Source organism: Hyperolius riggenbachi, chromosome 11, assembly GCF_040937935.1.
Source record: "Hyperolius riggenbachi isolate aHypRig1 chromosome 11, aHypRig1.pri, whole genome shotgun sequence".
In the NCBI taxonomy this organism is placed as follows: domain Eukaryota; kingdom Metazoa; phylum Chordata; class Amphibia; order Anura; family Hyperoliidae; genus Hyperolius; species Hyperolius riggenbachi.
The window spans coordinates 113,139,934-113,164,555 of record NC_090656.1 but is presented as its reverse complement, the minus strand read 5'-3'; the positions used below and the strand labels follow the sequence as shown (position 1 = coordinate 113,164,555).

General features: G+C 43.7%; 1 protein-coding gene across 1 annotated transcript in view; it reads left to right on the top strand.

The window, feature by feature from the left end:
- The first annotated feature begins 418 nt into the window (after window positions 1–418).
- The window catches only part of SYT8 (synaptotagmin 8), a 106,738-nt gene continuing 82,534 nt past the window's right edge, over window positions 419–24,622 (top strand). The window contains exon 1 of the mRNA XM_068259708.1: window positions 419–648. The gene's annotated coding sequence lies outside the window, so the exon portion shown is untranslated. The remainder of the gene's footprint in view (window positions 649–24,622) is intronic.

The following is a 24,622-nucleotide window of genomic DNA, read 5'->3' as shown; positions in this document are numbered from 1 at the left end:
AACTGTTCCGGTCTGTTTTGTTTTTCTCCTGTCGGAAATCTCAAACACACCGCAATGGCAGCGTACACCCAACAGCTCGTGGCAGAATCGGGGTAGGGGAAATCACAGTAGCGTGATTGTATCCTAGCGCAACTCTGACTGCGATCACAGTTCTAAGTGGAAAACAGCCCTCACCTGCACCACTGACATCTGTACCGGCCTTTAGTAAACAAATCTGATTTTATTTATTTTTCACAACACCATTCCTTTCAGTTTAATCATCAGCTCTATTATGCTTACAAGTGAAATCACTCGTGTAACCAGTGACAACAATGCGGCAGTGCTGAGACTTGGCAGCACTCCAGTGGCATTCCAGAAGTGTGGCACTGCCAGAGGTGGGTGAGCTATGGCAAGACACATCTCCAAGCAATGCTTCCCCATCCTGGGAATTCCATATGTACAATAACATTAGAGGACAGCACTGCTGGTTGTCTGCATACGTCCTTCTGTGCGTGACTGTCACTGAAATGGTCTTTGTGTGACCGTGGGTGTGGAATTCTTATAGGCTGCAATATAGTTGTATTTCCAGTTCTGTGTGTTGGTTAAGGGGACAGGAGTCACAAGGAAACCAAGCTTGAGCTGGTGGAAGGAAGACACTGCATGGTTCTGGTAAGCCTGTTACTTACTGTAACTTAACGTCACCACTGTATTCTGTATTTGGGGGACTGAAGGGGTGGGGGGGGGGCTTACATCCATCACCATGGTTCAGTATTGGCGACTGATTTCTCATCAGGTTTGACAGATAGTCTTCTGTCTATATAGTAACTGCTACACATACAGCATTTTCAAGGTCTATTACCTTGTGTGAGGAAAATAGGTGATGATCCGTAGTCAGACACCTGATGCCAGAGTTTTGTTGGTAAAGAATGACATTGACATTCTCATAGTTTAATTGGCATGATCATGATGCATAATCAGACATGTTAACAAGTTAGAGCAAACCCTTATCACCAAACCATTACACTATCCATCAGTGGCTGGATAGTGTACTGGTTAACGTTAACTTGAGGTGAGGGTGATATGGAGGCTGCCATATTCATTTCCTTTTAAACAATACTAGTTGCCTGGCAGTCCTGCTGATCTATTTGGCTGCAGTAGTTAACTGAATTGCACCAGAAACAAGCATGCAGCTAATCTTGTCAGTTCTGACAATATTGTCAGAAACCCCCAACCTTCTGCATGCTTGTTCAAGGGTCTATGTTTGAAAGTATTCGAGGCAGAGGACCAGCAGGGCAGCCAGGCAACTGGTATTGCTTAAAAGGAAATAATTATGGCAGCCTTCATATTATTCTCACCCTAGGTTCCCTTTAGGCTAGGTTCACAGTGGTCACTTGCATAAGGCACGTGTTAAAATGAGTGAACTGCAATTGAGACTGGACATAGACTTTAATGCAAAGCCTGTGTGGCGCGTGTTAGACTAATGCGAACCATTACTGTGAACAGACCCACAGAATTGAATGGGCAGTAAGTCGACATGCAGAATTTTTCTGCAACGCAACGGGGCACTGTGAACCTGGCCTAAAGGGCTCTGCCTCTGACACATGCCACCTGGGTTTGACTCTTGGCTATTCCTGTTTAGTAAGGAGTCATTGGGCAAGACTTCTTAACACTGTTACTGCCTATAGAGGGTGCCCTAGTGGCTGCAGCTCAAGTGCTTTGAGTTTACCAGGAAAAAAGCACAATATAAATCTTATTTGTTTTGTCTTATTAAAAACAAAAACTAACATTAAAAAAGTACTACTTTCTGAATGAGCTGCTCTCTGGCCTTGATACATAGTGGGAGTTCTGCTTCCCCTGAAGCAGAATGCTGGATGGGACTCTTCTCATTTTCACGCCTCTGAGTTTTGGTATGAAATCTCCTGGCTTGCGTCCTTTTTTTCTATTGAGGATTTTCTATGATATTGCAGTTATTTCATTTTTGTTTTATCAGTTACTCAAGTGCTGGTAGTATGTATTATTATTCTTCGGATAGTTTAGGATAACATTTTTTGTCAATTTATATCCTTGCTGTGATTATATTTTAAGCTTATATCTTTAGATGTGTACAATGTGTGACCTGTTTGACCAGAGTGTATATATGCAATGTACTGTAGCAATTCTGCATATACAGAAGAATCCTTTTAGGCTATGTTCACAGTGGGACGTTGCGGAGCTGCGTTATAAACTCTTATAACGCAGCTTACCGCACTGCAATGATAAGCCTATGGGACGTTCACAGTGCGACGTTAGCGTTGCATTGTAATGTGTAGCGTTATTGTAAGGCACTGCTGCTTTGCGTTACCTCTAAACGCACATGTTACTGGGTACAGGAAAGCATACTTGCCTGTATGCTTTACTGTACCTACTGTATGCAACGGTAATGCAGCGTTAATACCTTTTTTTTGCGTTGTGTTGTAATGCCACGTTGCGACTTTAACGTCACATTCACAACGCAACATCCCACTGTGAATAAGTCCTTATAGTGAACTTCAGAGGACCAGGAAAAGTAGTTTACTATATCAGAATTGGTCATACATTGTATGTTCATACAGATGCATTTGCTGGGACCTGAGGACTGAGCTTACTATATCAGAGTTTATTATAACGAAATTCTACAGTACTTTTTCATGACATTCTCTGTAATGGTTGCTTTACAAAGACTCGGATTTAGCCAGGATTCCTACTTATTAGAAACCACAAGGATGTTGCGAATCTTTGAAAATGCAATTGAGGCAAAACTGAAATCTTGGGTCACCAAGCATTATGTTGGCACCAGGCTGGAGATATTTTTCAAGACATTGGTGCTCTGAGAGATCACTGTGTGCCACGTTTCAATGCATATTTCACTTTTATACTCTCCACTCAAGGTGGGTTTAACTCTTTGACTGCCCTTGTCAAGGAGGTCCCCAGTATAATGTTTAGGGGTGATTTAAGAGGTGTTCCAACTGCTCAATGTACCCTATGAAAGAAGTTCCCTCCATCCACCATCGCTGCCGCCTTCTTTTCTCTATTCTTCTCTCCCAGCTTGCGTCATTCACAGTAACCAGAGCAACGATTGGATGGCTGGAGCAGAGGAGATCATGCTCACTCATCTCTGATGATTAAGGCCTCTTTCACAGTGGGACGTTGCGTTTGATGTGACGTTAAGGTTGCATAACGTGCCCCTAATGCAACGCATTGAAAGACTATAACTTGGACGTTATTCAGCCCTGCGTTTGGTGTGCCGTTTTCGTCGCACAGTGATGGAACGAAAACGGCGCATGCGTTACATTTAAAAAAAAAAAACTTACTAAGCATGTGCAACACACATAACGTAGCAAATGTGTTGATAAACGCACAGCATGCAACACTTTCTAAATATTGCTACACGTTACACACAACGCAACGTGTGCACTGTGAATGTTGCACAGACTTAATATTGCTGTGCGTTAGTCCACGTTAAAATATTTTCTAACGTGCGACTTTAACGTCCCACTGTGAAAGAGGCCTAAAGCTCTGTTGCCCAAAACTGGTAGAGCTTGGATGGAGATGAAGAGCTCACTGCTATTGGTCTTCATATTTTTGTGTCCTGCATGGTAACAGGGCTATTAGTGAGCAGATCCTTTCCCTGCAAAGTTCCTAGACTGCTGTTGCATGGTGACTGTCATCCAGGGTCACATCCATATTCTAACATTCTTATTACTGTGTCACTTATTTGCTTTCAAAGTAAATGTAGGTGTTCCTGCTCCATGCTGAATCTGTTATTGCACTGATATTATCCTAAGCAACTTACATAAAGTTTGGTTCCAGAGGTAATCATATCCAACCTTGGATCAACATTAAAAGATTAGTGTTTGAATATACAAAGTTTGTAACAATGCCAAACCCAAACCTAGAGAAGGTGTAGGTGAGGCTAATGTACACACTAGAGAGTATATGAGTGCACTGCTATATATATAATACACATCTCAGCATGCAGTATGTAGCTATTATTGTGTGTTCAGTACGTATAATATACATCATTTTAAACAAGGGAAAAATATCCTGTAGTACTCACAGCTCTACCTGTAATCAACTTGCTTGGGATAGTCTAGGCAATAGGCATGGCAAGTTTTCTAAAGGGAATTCGAAGTTAGAGGGATATAGAGGTTGACCTTATTATTTCCAATGCACATTGCTTGGCTGTCCTGCTGATCTTGTGCCCTCAACACTTTTAACCCTAGACCCTAAACAAGCATGCAGATCTCATGTCTCATGTCAAAATCTGGGATTAGCTGCATGCTTGTTTCAGGTTTGTGATTCAGATACCACTGACCAGAAAGATCAGCAACTGGTATTGTTCACAAGGGGAAAAAAAAGTAAATATGGCAGCCACCATATGTCTCTCACCTCAAGTTCCTGTTAAATAATTAAGTAGTTAAAAGAACTGCATATAGCTTAAGCTTAAATATGTATGGTGGGTCACGCAAACATATGAGTGTGGTTTGACTTCCTTTACTGTGCAATAATGCGTGAAAGATGTGCAAATATGTAAGCTATTTAAATATATTCATCATAGCAGTGAAAATGTTACATGAGCTTGGAGAGCATTTTGTACAGAGATCCGGTTTCATAGCCGCATAAAAGCAACCATCCATTTGACATTTTTGGCCTTTGTGTGAGAATAATGAGAGTGATGCTGTTTAGGGGTCCCTCAAAGTATCAGTCAGTTGTTATTAGGTTTTGTTTTTTTACCCTTAAAGGGACACTGTAGCAAGAGGGATACGGCAGCTGTGTTGATCCCCTTCAACCTGCTTGGGATCGACAGGCACTGGCCCCTTAAAGAGAAACCATAACCAACAACTGAACGTCATCCCAATCAGTAGCTGATACCCCTTTCCCTGGAGAAATCTTTTCCCATTCACAAACGGATCATCAGGGGGCTCTGTATGGCTGATATTGTGGTGAAAGCCCTCCCACAGTGTGATGTCAGGTCCTTGGTTCTGACATCACACTGTGGGAGCCTTGTTGCATTGTGGGAAATAATAGCTGTTTACAGCTGTTTCCAACTGCCAAAAAAGCAAGTAGCATCTCCTTCTACTGACATTAACTGCCAGCAGTAAAAATGTCACCATGTGATAAATGTCAGAATGTAAATCAGGGAGAGAAAAGAATTTACAATGGGCAAACACTAAATCATTTATGCATTATTATTGTAAAAATGAAGCACTTTTTTATTACATTATTTTCACTGGATTTCCTCTTAAGGACCAGAGCCTTCTTCTTTTGTTTACTTCCTGATCACTGTTATTGGCTCACAGTAATCAGGAGCTGACCGAGGTTTACAACTTCTGCTGACCGAGGTTTACAACTTCTGTGACTACATGCACGACGGGAGGGGATGGAGTTAAAACTACACCACATCAGTGCGGTGTAGTGTTAACTACATGTGGTCCCGAATCACATTAAACTATGCAAATTTCTTGACTGTCTAGCAGATCTTGTGTCTCTAAAGCCTCATACATCCATGCTGGGACTGTCAACCGGCAATGATCGGGACAGTTTGAGGCTGTGGCTGTACAGATGTGTTGATAGCCTTGTTGTATTGCTATGCAGGGAGGAGGAGGGCCAACAGTGTGGGACACAACAGGGTTTGTGACGTGAGTAGGAGAACAATGCCCTCAGTCTGCACTCAGCCACGGATCAGTGAATAATGGAGCACAGTGCCTATGCATATAAATGGCGCCGCATTAAAAGATATGCTTATCTCTATTTATCGTTAGTACTGCATAATAATGGCGCACAGGGAAAAAAGAAGAAAAACGGCACACAGTAACGTTATTTATCAATAGCGCCCTACATAGGCCAAACTGCAGAAGTTGTTATGCACAGTAACATTATTTATCAATAGTGCCATTCATATGCCAAACAGCAGACGGTATTGCGCACAGTAACGTTATTTATCAATAGCGCACTACATAAGCCAAACTGCAGAAGTTATTTAACTGCAAAACAGTGAATGGATTTAATGTAACACTGTCAAGGTTAGGGTTAGGCACCACCAGGGGAGATTTAGGGTTAGGCACCACCAGGGGGCTGGTTAGGCACCACCAGGGGGGTGGTTAGGGTTAGGCACCACCAGGGGGTTGGTTAGGGTTAGGCACCACCAGGGGGGTGGTTAGGGTTAGGCACCACCAGGGGGTTGGTTAGGGTTAGGCACCACCAGGGAGGTGGTTAGGGTTAGGCACGACCAGGGGGGTGGTTAGGGTTAGGCACCACCAGGGGGGTGGTTAGGGTTAGGCACCACCAGGGGGGTGGTTAGGGTTAGGCACCACCAGGGGGGTCTTAGGGTTAGGGATAGGTACAGAGAGGGTTCTGTGTGTTAACGCTAAATAACAATAAGGCTTTAACGTTAAATAGCGATAAGCGTCAAACGGATTAGCGGCGACACCGTGCGCCATTTTTCGCAGGTGCCATTTTCAGATGGACCCCTCAGCCAAGCCAATCTGCCAGGTGATTAGACCGCCAAGACATTGAGGAGGAGCTGCACACCTACTAGAGGTGTCCCCCACTGGCTTTCTTGTCCAACAACCGTACAGCACGCGTGCAAGGCTTAACCCTTAGGCTTCCAGCTAATTTTTAAAATCCTACACGCCAGTGCCAGTTATGTTTGAATTGTGTTTATTAAATGTTTTGCCCAAATCTACACGTACCAAAGTCCACATAAGTCAGTAGGAATTGCCATTGAGATGCAAATAAATGGGAGATGATTGAGAATTATGATACAGATTTATGCCAGGTATTATGAAATTCTAAAATGTAAACGGGCGAATCAAATTTTGAAGTAAAAGCATTTGATCTGTCCAATTTCAAGCGACATTAACAGTTGCAGTAATATTTCAGAAACACTTCCACAATTCTGCATCAACTTGGAATTATTTGCATATTTCAAGCCAAATAGGAAGTTGGCACTGAGCTAAATTTTTTTACTAAATGCCTTTAGACGTCCGGGGCACAATACCTGTGGCCCAGACGCTTAAAGGCGTTTAGTTTAGTAGGGGGAGACAAATATGCCTATTAATGTCCTGGCCAAAGGTATATGGGGGCTTTGATAAACAGGCACTTTAATATGTCTGAATGTGGCTTTCTTCTTTTGTAGTGTTGGAGTGTTCTAAGCCAAATGTTGCCAATTCCTGCTGTTTAAAAATCGAAATAGTTTTTATTTAGATCAGCCTTTTATTGACCCATGTATGGCTAGCTTTACAGTTCCAGAAGACTGTGGGTAAGAGGAACAACTGTACTGCATTTTACAAGCTTAAATAGAGCATACAGAGCATAAAATCACCGATGGCAACAGTTCTTCATGTGCCCTGCTACAGAGAGACAGATGAAGCCAGAGATGAAATGTGGCCCCAGGCAAGAAAGTAGCTTTGACTCCACTGACAGTGTTAATGGTAATCTGAGGTGGGAGAATAGTCAAAGAAGGTAGTAGCTGGGCCCCTTGACATCCACCAGGCCCCAGGCATCTGCCTAGGTTGCCTGGTGGATGCTCTGCTCTGGATGAAGCTGTTCATTGTCTCTAATCCTTGATCTCATTCTTGGAACATATTCATTATTGTTGCCCCTAGCGACCAGACACATTCCCTAGTTATCACCATTGATGAGCAAAAAAAAAATCACCTATTATAGTCATTAGCCTTCAATGGATACAGACGTTGAGATTAGCAAATCACAGTTTCTAGCAGATGATGTCAGTTAATACGCCTTTTCTCAGGGATTTGCTAGCTCCAAGTCCCTCTTCTAGATGAAACTAATCAGGTCGTTATGCCATTATAACACTTGCCAATTATCAGTCATTATATCTGTTCACACTAATAACTGATTAAGCTCGGCTGTGAAGAGTTTCACTATAAGCTAGCTGCAGGCCTGTGAGGGTGGTCAGAAGTGCAGGCATGGTCCAGCCACCCTCAGGGGTGTCCCATCCCAGACACCACCACTGCTAGATTATCTTGATGGAGATAGTAGGGTTCCATTAAAGGACACCTGACCTGTGGCAAAGCTGCCTAAGCTAAGCACAGGGGTGTCTTCATGATAGATCCTCATACCTCTGTGCGTTGTCTGTTTCTCTCCTGGTTTCCCCCTGTTCCCATAACCATTGCTTAAAATGTTTGGATTTCAGCTAAAGTCAAGTTTTTAAACAGGAAGAGGTAGGCTTGTGGGGATGTTTCCTCCGATCACCGGGACATGGATCGGGAGGGTCACTGCTACTCAAGGAAGGGGAACCGCAAGAAAGCAAGCCTATGGGTAGAAAAAGTATAAAGCTTTGTAGGCTTGTACAGGGTGAATGCAATATTGTGCTTGCTCATGTTACTGCTAGCATATATTCTTTGTTAAAGTTCACCTATATGATATATATATATATATATATATATATATATATATATATATATATATATATATATATATATATATATATATATATATATATATATATATATATATATATATATATATATATATCTCATTGCATATTCACAAGAAGTCACCGTGAATTAAAGCCACTTGAATAAGTGGTGTAATATCTTCTAGAATGCTTAAGGTCGCATTCACAGTGCCATGTTGCGGAGCTGCGTTACAAATTCTTACAACGCAGCTTACTGCACTGCAATGATAAACCTATGGGCCGTTCACAATGTGACGTTATCGTCGCGTTGAAAGTGTTGCGTTGTGGTAACTCACTGCTTACAGTTTGTTACCTCTAAATGCAGACATCTTGTAACTTTAACATCACATTAAAACACGACGTCCCACTGTGAATATGCCCTAAAAGTCTGAATTTGATTAGTTCCACTTTGATATAGAGGACTGTTTAACAAAATATTTTTATTTGATTGTTGCTTTGTTTATTTTCCTTTTTTTTTTTATTTACCAATTCTTAATGAGAACCACAGACGAAGCACCCTCATGTATTTTACCATATACAGGGAGTGCAGAATTATTAGGCAAATGAGTATTTTGACCACACCATCCTCTTTATGCATGTTGTCTTACTCCAAGCTGTATAGGCTCGAAAGCCTACTACCAATTAAGCATATTAGGTGATGTGCATCTCTGTAATGAGAAGGGGTGTGGTCTAATGACATCAACACCCTATATCAGGTGTGCATAATTATTAGGCAACTTCCTTTCCTTTGGCAAAATGGGTCAAAAGAAGGACTTGACAGGCTCAGAAAAGTCAAAAATAGTGAGATATCTTGCAGAGGGATGCAGCACTCTTAAAATTGCAAAGCTTCTGAAGCGTGATCATCGAACAATCAAGTGTTTCATTCAAAATAGTCAACAGGGTCGCAAGAAACGTGTGGAAAAACCAAGGGGCAAAATAACTGCCCATGAACTGAGAAAAGTCAAGCGTGCAGCTGCCAAGATGCCACTTGCCACCAGTTTGGCCATATTTCAGAGCTGCAACATTACTGGAGTGCCTAAAAGCACAAGGTGTGCAATACTCAGAGACATGGCCAAGGTAAGAAAGGCTGAAAGACGACCACCACTGAACAAGACACACAAGCTGAAACGTCAAGACTGGGCCAAGAAATATCTCAAGACTGATTTTTCTAAGGTTTTATGGACTGATAAAATGAGAGTGAGTCTTGATGGGCCCGTGGCTGGATTGGTAAAGGGCAGAGAGCTTCAGTCCGACTCAGACGCCAGCAAGGTGGAGGTGGAGTACTTGTTTGGGCTGGTATCATCAAAGATGAGCTTGTGGGGCCTTTTCGGGTTGAGGATGGAGTCAAGCTCAACTCCCAGTCCTACTGCCAGTTTCTGGAAGATACCTTCTTCAAGCAGTGGTACAGGAAGAAGTCTGCATCCTTCAAGAAAAACATGATTTTCATGCAGGACAATGCTCCATCACATGCGTCCAAGTACTCCACAGCGTGGCTGGCAAGAAAGGGTATAAAAGAAGAAAAACTAATTACATGGCCTCCTTGTTCACCAGATCTGAACCCCATTGAGAACCTGTGGTCCATCATAAAATGTGAGATTTACAAGGAGGGAAAACAGTACACCTCTCTGAACAGTGTCTGGGAGGCTGTGGTTGCTGCTGCATGCAATGTTGATGGTGAACAGATCAAAACACTGACAGAATCCATGGATTGCAGGCTTTTGAGTGTCCTTGCAAAGAAAGGTGGCTATATTGGTCACCGATTTGTTTTGTTTTTGAATGTCAGAAATGTATATTTGTGAATGTTGAGATGTTATATTGGTTTCACTGGTAAAAAATAAATAATTGAAATGGGTATATATTTGTTTTTTGTTAAGTTGCCTAATAATTATGCACAGTAATAGTCATCTGCACACACAGATATCCCCCTAAAATAGCTAAAACTAAAAACAAACTAAAAATTACTTTCAAAAATATTCAGCTTTGATATTAATGAGTTTTTTGGGTTCATTGAGAACATGGTTGTTGTTCAACAATAAAATTATTCCTCAAAAATACAACTTGCCTAATAATTCTGCACTCCCTGTATATCAATGGGAACACGACAGTAAAAAACTGCTCTGCTCTTTGTTTCATCTTTCACTGCTCAGTCTTCTTGTTAGCAGCTCTGATAACATTGCCAACTGAGCTTTCAGTCTGGCTTTGCCCCGTAATGATTATAGCTGCGTCAGTCTTCTGTGATGTCTTTTCAAGCCCAAGTCTGCCACCTTGTGGCTCTGCTTTTCTGCTTTGTATCCTCGTAGCAGGAAAGCAGAGCCAGGACGGGGCGGGCTTGGGCTTGAAAAGACATCACAGAAGACTGATTCAGCTATAATCATTCCATGGCAAAGCTAGACTGAATGCTCAGTCAAAGATATTATCAGAGCTGATAACAAGAAGACTGAGCAGTGAAAGATGAAACAAAGAGCAGAGTAGGTGTTTACTGTCATGTTCCCATTGATATATATGGTGAAATACATGAGGGTGCTTCATCTCTGGTTCTCTTTAAGACTAAGTAAATAAAAAAAAAAGGAAAATAAACAAACAAACAAAGCAACAATCAAATAAAAATATTTTGATAAACAGTCCTCTATATCAAAGTGGAACTTATAAAATTCAGAAGGACTTTTTATTTTGCTTCACTTTGACCAATCTGATCCAATTTTTCGCTTGATTAGAGGTTTTGAAGAAATTGTTAAAGATTTAACACACACATGTGTTCGAGATTGCCGTAATTTCAGGAAAAAAGATCATAAATGTTGAAAATGTTTGTTTTATAGAAAACCCCACATGGCAACCTTTTAACTCAATAATCAATTTTTGATCATTTTGCTTTTTCATAGAGCTACATTTTGCATTGTGACATTTTTAACCATGTTCCATCTCTGTACATCTATCAATATCTCATGTGATCATCATTTGCTGTTACAATTACCACTGAGCACCACATCGATACTGACAACTGCATTTACCACACTTTATTGTGCTACAAACACGCAATGATTTCGGTTTATTACCGTAATTACTGGTACATAAATAAACCAAGTACAATACAGTTAAATATTATGACAATTCTACAAAAGCTCACAATTCCATGACATACATACACACATACACTCTTCCATAATTCCATTCTTTTTGTTTTTTATACAAACAATGATAGTAGCAAAAAGTTTCTGTACTGTGTTAGCCAAAACGTATACAAACATCAAAATGTGGCATGTACTAAAGAGTTATGAACAATTTATTCTAGTTGAATACAGTTTGACAATCCATCACACACCGTACAATCCTGGGTAAAGTTGGTCTGAATTTTCCAACACGTCCAATCTCAAATAGTTGAGAAAAACGGAATTCAATCGGATTTCTCGATCGAAAAAAAACAAATAATAACCTTTCAATTTATTTGGGTACAACTGATTGTTTCAATAGAATTTGGGTAAAATCTAATGCAAAAATTGTAACATGTGTGGCCACCGAAGGATGACTGAGTAATCCAATAAGGGCTCTTTTATACTCTACACCATTTGCTGAATTTTGCTATTTGTTTCTGATCACAAGCAAATCGCAAAACGCAATGACATCTTTATATGAACCTTTTTATGTCAATGCGATCCAATTTTGCCCAATTAGTAAATGTCCTGCATGCTGCGTTTTCCCTCCCTTCCTGGCATCCAGACAAAAATTGCAAACTCAATTACATTGCAAAATCACACATAAAATACATTGTGTTTACAGTTGCTTTGCAATTTGCAGTAAGAGCCCTAAATGTACAATGGATCTCTCTGGTGTCCATGTTTCCTTTTGGGTATTTACACACTAGGCAGAAACGCTTGGGGAGAATGCAGTGAAAATGCACATAATGCAAATCAATGGGCCGCATGAAAAAAAACGCACATGCTTGCGTTCTGCAATGCACGTTTAAAAAAAAAAAACTGGTCTTGCTGCATACTTTTCAAAACACATCTAAAACGCACATAATGAAAGTCAATGGTGAAGCAGAGGTTTTGCGTTTTAGTGCGTTTTTATGCATTTTGTACATTTCTTTTTAACAAAAAAGCGCAGCATAAGAGGAGAGTGTGGCAGATCGGTGGGGAAGGGGGACATCCCCCCCCTCCCTTACCTCGGGCTCTCCTCTCAGCGCTCCCCCTCCTGCAATCATTGGTGCAGGGCCGGTTTAAGCAACAATGGGGCCCCAGGGCAAAATAAACCTGGGGGGCCCCCCCAACATATACCCCGGAACAAAAATCGGCATTAGGGGACCTTTTTTGCAGCTGGTATAGTCAGGGTGTGAAGTCCCAATCGGTCGGAGCTCCACATTCTGGCTATCCCAGCCTGCATGGGGGACAAGGGGTTAAAAAGTTTCAGGAGGGGGCCCCCACATAATTTTTTTTTTTAAAAAATTCCCACACTCTAAACATAAAATGTTTGGGGGGGAAATAGGAAAAAATGTCAGGGATCTTCATACAGCCATATTGCGGCTGTATAGCGATCCCTGGCCAAAGCGTTGCGGCTGCGTATAGATCCCCTGGAAACCCCGTCAGGAAATTTATTGCGCTTTCGTTTGATGCATGTAAAATTACACTACCATTAGGTTTGCTACTAAAAGTGACATTTACCGCATTTAAAAGTATACTTTTTTCCTTTGAAACTTTAAAATCGATTTTCTCAAAAACTATAAGGTCTTTTTGAAAAATTCTTTTTTCCTCTTATTCCTAATGATCACCTTAACATATCCTGCAAATTTAGGGTTTCTAGCATTTAAGGTGGATTTGCTATCAACCATTAAAGTCGGCAGGTTTTTAAATGTGTATTTTTTTTCCTTTGAAACTTTAAAATCGATTTTCTCAAAAACTATAAGGCCGATTTGAAATTTTTTTTCCTCTTGTAGCCACTGGGGGCCCCTACAAGCTCTGGGGCCCTGGGGCAGCTGCCTCCTTTGCCTCTATGGTAGCGCCAGCCCTGCATTGGTGCAGGAGGGGGAGCGCTGAGAGGAGAGCCCGAGGTGAGGGAGGGGGGGGGGGAATGTCCCCCCTCCCCACCGATCTGCCACACTCTTATGCTGCGACCCCTTCTGCCCCCCAAAAGTCCCTGAGCAGGCGCGCGGGGGGGGGGGGGGGGGTTTCCCGTATTTTTTTTTTTTGCAGGGGGGCCCGGGGTTTTCTAGGTACGCCCCTGAGCAAAATGCTACCTTTCCCGCACTGCCTAGTGTGTTCCTACCCTTTTGTCTTTTCTGATCTAAATTCATAAAAGTGTGAGTAACTGATGTAACTGATGTCATTTTTAGTATAACAAGTACCAATGGTGAAAATTAAAATTATTAAATATATACTTTTTAGCTATCAAGTGTTGTATAAATGGAGCGGATTTGCCTCTTTAATGCAGTTGTGCCTTTTTATTGCCCATGACCATAGAAACGACAGATATGTGAAGACCGCATGTAATGGAATTAGCTCAGGTTCAGTATAGATTTGCTCCTCTCTGCAGGGTAATTGGCCTTGGTATGACATGTCTCCCTTAAAAAAGTCACAAAAGTCCTTCTTAAGGCATAACGGTAAACAATGACAGAACCTTTTGCTTCTCTTCCGCCATGTGAGTAAGGGCCCGTTTCCACTATCGCGAATCTGCATGCGTTTCCTGCATGCAGATTCGCACAGCCAATACAAGTGGATGGGCCTGTTTCCACTTGTCAGTTTTTCTGTGCAGGATTTTTCTGTGCAGGATTTTTCTGCATGGCAGAGCCCTCAGAATTCGCCTGCGTGTGGAATGCATGCGAATCGCCGCTAATGTATTTAATAGGGAAATCGGCTGCGGCTTTGGTATGCGAATTTTCATGCGAATTCGCATGAAAATTAATGGAAAAGCACACCGGCACTGCCATGGTTAAATTCGCGTACAGTGTCATCCATGCGAATTTTCATGCGAATTTGCACGAAAATTCACATACGAAATTGCAAATTCACATCCGCATGCAAATTTTCGATTCGCACCGTACAAGTGGAAACGGGCCCTCAGGGAATGAATGAATTCTTGCATCCCTTCTAATTTGTTATAAGAAGTTCACTTCACTTCTATCTCCAGCAAGGGCAGCAATAAAGTAAACCTTTTTTGTAAGGGCCCGTTTCCACTTGTGCGGTGGGAATCGCCGCAGAAAAAATTTGCATGCTGATGCGAATTTCGCATGTAGTTGTATGCAAATTTTCATGCAAATTTTCATGCGAATTCGCATACGATTTCGCATGGATGACTATGTATGCAAATTTAACCATGGCAGTGCCTGTGTGCTTTTCCATTGTTTCTGTGCGAAATCGTGCAAATTTCCTATTTAAATACATTGTATGTAAATCGCATAGCGGTATGCGAATTCTGATGGCTCTGCCGTGCAGATTTTTTCTGCACAGAAAAACGCTCAGAAATCCTGCCAAGTGGAAACAGTCCCATCCTCTTGTATTGTGTATGCGAATCTGCATGCAGGAAACTCATGCAGATTCGCTGTAGTGGAAACGGGCCCTAAAGCTAATGGTGTGTACACACTTGAAAGATAAATAAAAGATCTTAGACCAATTTTACCCCCTTCCATGTAGTATGAGAGCCACACCTACACAGTCTATTCTATTGAGCTGCACTCCCCATCAGATAAAAACTTTGCAAGATGCTGCACACACAGATGCTGTACACATTCAAAAGATCAGTATCTGCAAAAGATCTGTTCATGCAAAAGATCAGTTCCTGCAAAATGCATTCATAGTCTATGATATCTGCAGAGCCTCATACACACCTTGTTTAACAGACATTCATCTGCAGATCAGATCCACCAGGATGGATTTTCAGATCGGCAGATGATTGTCAGATATGCAGATGAAGTCTGTTAAACAAGGTGTGTATGAGGATCTGCAGATATCATAGACTGTGAATACATTTTGCAGATACTGATCTTTTGAATGTGTACAGCATCTTTGTGCACACCATCTTGAAAAGATTTTTATCTGATGGGGAGTTCAGCTCAATAGAATAGACTGTGTAGAGTATGGCTCTCATACTACATGGAAGGGGGTAAAATTGGTCTGAGATCTTTCAAGTGTGTAAACACCATTAGGCTTCTTTTCCGCGAACTGTTGATAGGCAGTGAAATGCTTCTCAAACTCTCACATCTGCTCACTGCTGCCTGGTAACTGCTTGCTGAGCACACAGTTCAACAGTCCATGGAAAAGAGGCCTTAGGCCTCCTTTCCACGGACTGTTGAACTGTGTGCTCAGCAAGCAGTTACCAGGCAGCAGTGAGCAGATGTGAGAGTTTGAGAGGCATTTCACTGCCTATCAACATTCTGTGCCTCTTTTCCAGGGACTGTTGAGCTGTGTGCTCAGCAAGCAGCTACCAGGCAGCAGTTAGGGCTGGAACCCACAGGAGCGCTTTTGGCAGCGTTTTGGCAGCACTGCGATATGCTAGCAGTTTGCCAAAACGCTGGGCTAATGTTAATGGATGGGGCAACTTCCACAGGAGCGTTTGCGTTTCTCAGAAACGCAAACGCAGGACATGCAGCATTTTGGGAGCGTTAGCGCTTCAATGTAAAGTATTGAACCGCTAGTGGAAACGCTCAGCAAAACCTAAACTGAGCGGTTTTGCTAGCGTTTTGCGGTTCAGCACACTGTAACAAAATGAAAAATAATTCACAGGACCAATCAGGATAAAAACGCAAAACGCAAAACGCTAGGCACCCGCTGGGGGAAAAAATACAATGTTGCAAAACACGACCAAAAACGCGCATGAATCCGCTTGCAAACCGCTCAGACAAAACGCTAGCGGTTGCGTTTTGCGTTTGCGGTTTTCAGTGGGTTCCAGGCCTAAGAGGCCTTAGGCCTCTTTTCCACTAGCAGTTGATAGGCAGTGCCAGTGAAATGCCACTCAAACTCTCACAACTGCTTGCTGCTGCCTGGTAGCTGCTCACTGCTGCCTGGCAACTGCTTGCTGAGGACACAGTTCAACTGTTTGTGGAAAATAAGCCTGAGGGCTCGTTTCCACTGTTGCGGTGCGGAATCGCCTGGATTCCACCGCAGAAGAAATCGCATGCGGCTGCGTTTCCGCATGTGGATTTAGCCGCGATTTCGCATGCGATTCCGCATGGCAAGGAGCCAGGCGAATTTAACCATGTCACTGCCTGAGTAAAGCTCCATAGCAAACCATGCGAAATCGCGGGGAAATCCGCATGACAAAGCCGCATGCGATTTCCCTATTAAATGCATTAGCGGCGATTCGCCCGCATTCCTCCCGCACGCGAAATCTGACGGCTCTGCCGTGCAGATTTCTGCCACACCGAAAAACGCTCCCGCCGCCGCACAAGTGGAAACAGCCCTATCCACTTACATTGACTATGCGAATCCGCATGCAGTGCCCGCATGCGGATTCGCTATAGTGGAAACGAGCCCTTAGGCCTCTTTTCCACGACCTGCTGAGCTGTGTGCTCAGCAAGCAGTTGCCAGTCAGCAGTGAGCAGTTACCAGGCAGCAGCAAGCAGTTACCAGGCAGCAGCAAGCAGTTGTGAGAGTTTGAGAGGCATTTCACTGCCTGTAAACAGTTAGTGGAAAAGAGGCCTTAAGCTACGTACACACATACAACGATCGTTCGTGCCTAACAACGAATGATTGTTTAATGAAGATTCATAAAATGGTCATGAAAATGTTGATGAAAAGGTGAAAACGATACGATCGCTAGCGAACGAACGATACGGAAGTGACGTGGCATTCTACATATTCCAAATGATGTGTTCGTTAAGGAAAACAGAAGAAAGGTCAATGTTAATGGCCAATAGAAAAAGGAAGTTGCATCATCAAACAAACACTCTTTCAGTAGATTTCAGGAAGTGACGTCAAAGGTATCTTATAAAAGGCTTTGAGTATCTTATATAAGGCTTTGATAATAGCTTCCCAGGTGGACTAGAGAGGGCCAAACATAATGGCAAGCATAAAAACCACTTGATGAACACATTTAATGGTTCTGAGGGTCACATCTGGGCCACAGGTCAGACTTTCACATGTATGGGCTATACACTGTAGTTACATCACTGTCAATATCAATATACATTACTATTAAAACATTATAACATAAATAACATACAAATAATAAAATAAAAAGGTGTGTGTGCGTGCGTGTGTGTTAGTGTTAAAAAAAATATTATAAAAATATACACATACAGAAACACACATATTTTAAAACATTTACAGCCTTTTCATAGTACTCCTAAGGTACAATTTTAATTTTTTTTTTTATTAGATAATTTAGTTTGATTATTCCGTTAGATCGAATATAAAGATTTTTCCAGCATGTCCGATCAGATTCTTCTAGAAAAAACGGGATAATCGTTCGAATTTCTTGATCAAAAAAAAAAATATTTTCAACTTTCATTCGATTCGATCATTTAAATCGAATAAACGGGATAATCTAACGTTTTTATTGCACCATGTATGGCCACCATAATACAACATAAGATACTGCACATGGAGGTGGTAAAATCGGTCAGTGATTGGCCAATCAAAATTGGATGTGTGTATGCTCATCCAGGTAGAGAGTGAGCATTACAGCCAGGCAAGCTGCATTGTTTAAAAGGAAATAAATGTGGCCTCCATATCCCTCACACTTCAGGTGTATTTTATGCAGGGGTCACACATGACTCAATGAAAAATCAGAAGCATTTTTCCATGATTGAATCTGCTGTAGGGATTTGCAATGTGCAAACAAAGTAGTAGTGCCGGTAGTTATTTTCCATCAGCAGGAACATGCACATTGCTCCCATTGTATTGGCTTTGTGCATTGGGAAGCATTATAAAACGTTTTAGCGTGAAGAACTGAATCACTCTTTGGCATATGTGACCCCTGCCCTAAATACAGAGGAGTAGGGATGGTCAATGGATGCAAATTAGTTAGTTGATGCAGAACTATGCAATTATTTATGCAGTTTGAAAATAGACCAATTAAATGCTGCCACTGCAAGATTTGATTTGTCCATTTTTAAAGAGGAACTGAAGTAAGAGGTATACAGAGGCGGCCATGTTTATTTCCTTTTAATCAATACCAGTTGCCTGGCAGCCCTGCTGGTCTATTTCTCTGCAGTGGTATGTGAATAACACCAGAAACAAGCATGCAGCTAGTCTTGTCAGATCTGACATTGTCAGAAACACCTGATCTGCTGCATGCTTGTTCAGGGGCTATGGCTAATAGTATTAGAGGCAGAGGATCAGCAGGAGGGCCTGGCAACTGGCATTGCTTAGATAGAAATAAATATGGCAGCCTCCATATCCCTCTCACTTCAGTTGTCCTTTAAGCTGTGTACATATGTCTAAGGGCCCGTTCACATTACAAGAGCTTTTTAAATGCTAGAAATTGTAAAAGCTCTTGCTAATGCAATGCTATGGGAAATTTTTAAAAAAATCACATCGCTCCAGTGTGAACACTCACATTGGATTACATTAGCAAGAGCTTTTAAAATCACAAGCGCTTAGAAAAGCTCTTGTAGTGTGCCCGATCCCTAAAAGGCCTCCATTCTGCTGACTTTCCCGACCATTTAGCAAAGTGTCCATTCATAAAAGCTGTTTCCGCATGAAAAGCTACAATTCCTAAGCAGTGCGGGAAATTACCGCCTTGGGCTCTATTCATAAAATTTTACCGCAAGTTTTCCGCTCAAAACAGCTGACTTTTCTGACCATTTAGCAAAGTAGGCATTCATAAAGGCTGTTTCCACATGAAAATATGACATTCCTTTGCAGTGCTGGGAAATTACCACCTTGTGCGGAGATTATCACAACACATGTCACTGAAGGTTAATTCATAATGATTAGAGCAGGCGGAATGTGTGCGGAGAAACCCGGCTGTTTAGATAAGGCGATAAGCGGAGCAGTGCTTTTCAGCGCTGCTAGATTTGAGAGCAGCCGGCGCCTCCATAGACTACATTAGGAATCATTCCTATTGCAGTGCTCAGTGAGTAACGTCGGATCCGTCAGGAGACGGAGCCGAGGTTCCTTAAAAAACACAATAATTTGGCCTCCAGCAATCGCTGGAAGCCGAATTATTTCATTCCCCCACTATCCATGGCGGCTTGGAGGGGGAATAGTAATTAAATCGGCCCGGACTTGTGCAGAAGCAGGATCAGCCATATACCGCTGTATCCTGCGCCCAAGTCTACCGGCGCCGATTTCAAATGTACTCGGCGATAAGCCAGGGGTAACACAGTCAAGATAACAGCAAGTGAATGAGAAAGACCTCCCTGGCAGCTGCAGTCAGAGGAGAGCAGACAAGGCATTCTGGAATACCAAGGCTGTGTTTTTTTAACCCCTTGGGTACCTGTTTTCAGATAAATTTCACATCAGAAAGCCTGCATGTGTAACATTTCTGGAACTTCTTCTAAGCTGCAGCAATTAAATAGATTGTTTAGGAAGACTAATAGATAGATTCAGTGCAGATTCAGGAGAAGGAGAGGCAGAAAATGCACATGTAAAGGAATGCTGGGGCTGCCTCCTTTATACTAAAGTGTCTCTGCAGGAGAAAATGTATCAACTTAGCCAGCAAATGTAACAACTCAGCAGCACCGCCAGTTAAGTGCGGGAATTCCCCGACCTATTATCGCAAGCAGGGGCGTAACTAGAAATCACTGGGCCCCCCTGCGAATATTTGGATGGGGCCCCCCCCATAGGTGCCAAATAATCGTAATGGGGCAGCGTTTCACTGTAAATTAATTGTAAAGTGGGCAGCATTTTACCAGACAATCGTAATGTGGGCCAGAAAATCGTAATGTGGGCAGAGTTCACCAGAAAATCGTAATGTGGGCCTTTAGAAAATCATAATGTGGGCAGAGTTCACCAGAAAATCGTAATGTGGGCACCAGTCACCAGAAAATAGTAACGTGAGCAGCAGTCACCAGAAAATTGTAACGTGGGCAGCATTTACCAGACAATCGTAATGTGGGCAGCGTTCACCAGAATATCGTAATGTGGGACAGAAAATCGTAATGTGGGCAGAGTTCACCAGAAAATTGTAACATGGACAGCATTCACCAGACAATCGTAACTTGGGCAGTGTTCACCAGAAAATCGTAATGTGGGCCAGAAAATCGTAATGTGGGCAGCGTTCACCAGAAAATCGTAACGTGGACAGCATTCACCAGACAATCGTAACGTGGGCAGTGTTCACCAGAAAATCGTAATGTGGGCCAGAAAATCGCAATGTGGGCAGCAGTCACCAGAAAATCGCCATGTGGGCAGCAGTCACCAGAAAATTGCAATGTGGGCATCAGTCACCAGAAAATCCTAATGTGGGCAGCAGTCACCAGAATATCGTAATGTGGGCAGCAGTCACCAGAAAATCCTAATGTGGGCAGCAGTCAGTCACCAGAATGTTGTAATGTGGGCAGCAGACACCAGAAAATCCTAATGTGGGCAGCAGTCACCAGAAAATCGCAATGTGGGCAGCAGTCACCAGAAAATCGCAATGTGGGCAGCAGTCACCAGAAAATCGCAATGTGGGCAGCAGTCACCAGAAAATCCTAATGTGGGCAGCATACACCAGAAAATCGTAATGTGGGCAGCAGACACCAGAAAATCGCAATGTGGGCAGCAGACACCTGAAAATCGCAATGTGGGCAGCAGACACCTGAAAATCGCAATGTGGGCAGCAGACACCTGAAAATCGTAATGTGGGCAGCAGACACCTGAAAATCGTAATGAGGGCAGCAGACACCTGAAAATCGTAATGAGGGCAGCAGACATCTGAAAATCGTAATGTGGGCAGCAGACACCTGAAAATCGTAATGTGGGCAGCAGACACCAGAAAATCATGATGTGGGCAGCAGACACCAGAAAATCGCAATGTGGGCAGCAGTGACCAGAAAATCGCAATGTGGGCAGCAGTGACCAGAAAATCGTAATGTGGGCAGCAGACACCAGAAAATCGCAATGTGGGCAGCAGTGACCAGAAAATCGTAATGTGGGCAGCAGACAGAAAATCATAATGTGGGCAGCAGACACCTGAAAATCACAATGTGGGCAGCAGTGACCAGAAAATCGCAATGTGGGCAGCAGACACCAGAAAATCGTAATGTGGGCAGCAGACACCTGAAAATCACAATGTGGGCAGCAGACACCTGAAAATCGTAATATGCCCCCCCCCCCCCCCCCCTGGGGCCCGCTCGGAGTTTTGTGGGTGCTGGAGGGGTGGCAGCATGAGGGGAAAGCCTTGCCCACAGTCGGCGGGGAGAGGGGTAGTTCCCCCCTCTCCCTCACCTCGGGGCTCTCCCCTCTGTGCTCCCCTCCAGCTCGTAAGTGTCTGTGGGGCTGTGGTGGGCAGCGAGCGGCGGGCAGATACATACCTTCTTCCGTGCGTTCCATCGGAGACTTCTCCCTCTAGCGGCTGACGTCACTTCCGGAAGTGACGTCAGCCGCTAGAGGGAGAAGTCTCCGATGGAACGCACGGAAGCAGGTATGTATCTGCCCGCCGCTCGCTGCCCACCACAGCCCCACAGACACTTACGAGCTGGAGGGGAGCACAGAGGGGAGAGCCCCGAGGTGAGGGAGAGGGGGGAACTACCCCTCTCCCCGCCGACTGTGGGCAAGGCTTTCCCCTCATGCTGCCACCCCTCCAGCACCCACAAAACGGCCCCAAGCGGGCCCCAGGGGGGGGCCGGGCCCCCCCGCGGGCGCAGGGGCTGCAGGGCCTATTCCTACGCCCCTGATCGCAAGTGTAAACATTTATATGAATTAGCACACAAAAGTGTAAAATACCGATGCGGTGTTTTCCCTCCAAGATTTTTTTTACCGCAAATGTTTTATGAATAAAGCCCCTTGTGCAGAGATTATCACAACAGGTCACTGAAGGTTAAAGGTGGCCATACACTGGCCCGATTCCCGGCCGTTTCGACAGCAGATTCGATCCTGGGATCGAATCTGCTGCCAATCGTTCGCGGTAAACGCCGCCGACGATCCGATTTCCTCCCGAAATCGGATCGGTCCGTCGATTGCGCCGTGCGGGAAATTACCCTCGATCGCCCGCGGGTAAAGTGCGCGTCGCTAGCGGCGGCCGATCCGATGAAATATACATTACCTGATGCGGGCTCCCGGGCGTCTTCTCCGCATCTTCTCAGCGCTGCACCCGCTCCATCCCGGCGCTTCCTGGGTCACTGCAGTGACCCAGGAAGTTCAAATAGAGGGCGCTCTATTTGAACTTCCTGGTCACGGAGTGACACAGGAAGCGCCGAGATGGAGCAAGAACAGAGCGGTGCAGCGTGGAGAAGATGCCCGGGAGCCAGCCTCAGGTAATGTATGCGCGGGGGGAGGACAGGCGGCAGGAGCAGCTGAACAGATTGTGATCGGTTTCAGGCTGAAATCGATTCACAATCTGTTTGCAGTAAAGGCAGCCATACGATCCCTATCTGATCAGATTCGATCAGATAGGGATCTGTCAGCTGGTCGATCTGATGGCACATCGACCAGTGTATGGCTGCCTTAATTCATAAAGATTAGAGCAAGCAGAATCAGCACAAGAACAGGGACTCTTTAGAAAAGGAGATAAGCCAGCCATAACAGGCAAGATAACAGGCAAGCTAATGTGGACAGACCTCCCAGGCAGCTGCAGAGAGAAAAGAGCAAAAACTGCATCCCAGAATACCAAGGCTGTGTTTTTTTAACCCCTCGGGTACCTGTTTTAAGAAATATTTCACATCAGAAAGCCTGCATGTGTAACATTTCTTGAAGTTCTTCTAAGCTGCAGCAATTAAATAGATTGTTTAGAAAGACTATTAGTGCAGATTCAGAGCAAGGAGAGGCAATTTTAAAAAAATGCACATGTAAAGGGATGCTGGGGCTGCCTCCTTTATACTAACTCTGTCTCTGCACAGAGAAAATGTAACAACTCAGCAGCACCGCTAGTTTAGTGCGGGAATTCCCCAACCTATTATCGCAAGTGTAAACTTTTTTATGAATTAGTACACAAAAGTCTAAAATACCGATGCAGTGTTTTCCCTCCAATTTTTTTTCCCCGCAAATGTTTTATGAATAGAGCCCAAAGTGTGCATAGTTCTTCATGGACGTGAACTAATTTACATCTCGCTGACCATCCCTACAGAGGAGTCGTAGTCAGAAGCACGAGATTTCAAGAAGTCGGAGTGAAAGGATTTATTTACCAACTACACAGCGCTGTATGTGACACTAGGGATGTGCCCGCCGTATCTTTATAAATAGCAGTTTTGTGTGTGTGTGTGTTCAGAAATGTGACCTAACATTTTTTAATTTTCTGGTGAGGATGAGAGGGAAGGAACAGGGTGGGCCATACCACCCAGGTACACATTCCTGGCTTTTGATGCAGAGAGGAACAGGTGCAGTGTGAAAGGAGGATTTGTACATGCAACAGGTGAGGTGCTGGTCTCCTTGTGAGTGTGTTTGAAAGCACTGAATCTTGTGCAGAAGGAACTGTGTAAAACACACACTATACTGTGGGTTGCTGGCGCGGAGCAGTGCTTTTCAGCGCTGCTAGATTTGGGCGCAGCCGGCGCCTCCATAGACTTCAATAGGAATCATTCCTATTGCAGCACTCAGTGAGTAACGTCGGCTCCGTCAGAAGACGGAGCCGAGGTTGCTTAAAAACATAATAATTCGGCCTCCAGCAATCGCTGGAAGCCGAATTATTTCATTCCCCCACTATCCATGGCGGCCTGGACGGGGAATAGTAATTAAATCGGCCCAGACTTGTGCAGAAGCAGGATCAGCTATATACCGCTGTACCCTGCGCCCAAGTCTACCGGCGCCGATTTCAAATGTACTCTGCTGGCTTGGTGGGGGGCCTGAAAGAGGACTGATTTTGGCCTTTCTTGACTTTGATAAAATGAGCAACTCTCATAAGCTGATTTAAAGAGAATCTGTATAATTTTAAAAAAAAACCTGTGGGGTACTCAGCTCGGGAGGGGGAACCCTTTGCATCCTAAAGGGGCTGCCCACATCCTGCTCAGCCTTCTGAATCCAGTGCAGGCTCCCCTGGACACAGAGTGGCAATAATATTTACAATTGCCCCTGCGTACATGCGCAGAACCGGCTCTCCTCTCGGGCTCAGATGGAAATAGCCGCCTACGGCTTGTGCCTGCACAGTAGAGCGGACCCGATCGGGCTTGGCTATCGCTGCCTGAGCTTGAGTACT